This window comes from Nicotiana tomentosiformis, chromosome 1 (genome assembly GCF_000390325.3).
Source record: "Nicotiana tomentosiformis chromosome 1, ASM39032v3, whole genome shotgun sequence".
Lineage (NCBI taxonomy): Eukaryota > Viridiplantae > Streptophyta > Magnoliopsida > Solanales > Solanaceae > Nicotiana > Nicotiana tomentosiformis.
The window spans coordinates 27,472,542-27,474,139 of NC_090812.1; positions in this window are offsets into that span (position 1 = coordinate 27,472,542).

The following is a 1,598-nucleotide window of genomic DNA, read 5'->3' on the forward strand; positions in this document are numbered from 1 at the left end:
TTAAATTATTTCCTTTTTCCCCCTTCATTATCGGAAGATAGGACTTTACTATACACGTTTTAGGCAAAAAAAATTTACTGCTTTGCATCATGGTTTATATTTTACTTTTATTTGTCTTATGTATTTGATTTGTACAAGAAAAGAAAAAGAGAATTTACACATTTTCTTAAACAAGATGGCAAACGAATTAGGACAGTTTACATTCTATATGGTATAAAATCAAATTAAAAAAATTGTTTGAGATAATCAGAACAATTACCGATTCAGGTGCCCGAGTATGTAAAATTGTACTAATGACCACGCTTTTAAAAGTAAACTGTGAGTTCAATGTAATCTTAAAAGCCAAAATTTGAGCAAATTATTAATCCTCTCTTTAATCATGTTCAGCGCCTTGTGTTAGGCAGAAATTTCCTAACACTTTCACAAGAAAGCCTACATGAGATGGTATCTATACTTTTCTTGCATTTGGTGAATGGCTAAACAACTCCCACATGCTATCTCTTAATTGTTGTTCTAATTAAATCATTGGTTTCATGCTAATATTCTTACTTATCCATAACTTTTGACCTTTTCGTGCTTTTGAAGATTATAACCATGCTACTAAATAATACTAACAACTGATTAATACTATTTATTAATTAGCGTTCTTTCTGCGCTCTTAAGAACATGCTTTGACCATAATTGTAGTTCTAAACAAAATTCGAGTATCAAGATAACATGGTTAATTGTGACCCGATAATTGTTTAAGCATAGCTGTGATTAGAATACTAGTTTTTCATAGTGTTTGAATTTGAGAGACAAACTACTCCCCTTATCCGTGGTGTCACGGGCACTTCATTTTCCTGTTAATCGGTTTGTTAAGCTTGATTACAAATCCTAATTCCTAACTACCAATTCATGCTTATTTTTAGAAAATTAGTTTTCACACAGTTCCAGATCAACTACAAATACAAACATAAATAATTATATAATAAAAACTGGAAAACCACCGAATTATTTGGGTTGAAAAAAAACCTCCTAAATTTGAAAAATAAAGGGGGTGATGCAAAGAATACAATTAGTGGTACAAACGAATGTTCACTTAATGGTGTGCTTTGCAAAGAGATAGACAGATGTTAGGCTTGAGAGTAGCATATGCATCAAATTAGTGCAATAAACGCGTTGTAAGCTGTCAATTAACAAATATAATATGAATATAAGCTATTCTTCTTTGCATTATTTTGATTAAGACGGTTCCTATTTATTTTTTTTCTTTGTAAAAGGACAATATTATATTATAAATCAAAGACTAACCAAAGGTCTTTAAAGCAATAAAAATATATCAAAAATCCCTTGAACCCAAATAATTGAATCTGCCAGCAATGATCATCCGACCAGTAAACGACAAGTGCACACGACTGAGTCCCTTTCCTTTATCCTTTGCTTATCATGCAATTAATGATCATGTTGTTCGTTAACTCGTGACTCATGATTATGACATTATTAAAGTAATCAATATTATCAACTCTTTTGAAATACATTATAATATTATTTTGTAGGATGAGATGGTTCTATATCTTGAATTGAATGCAAAGCACAAATGTATAGCGACATGATCA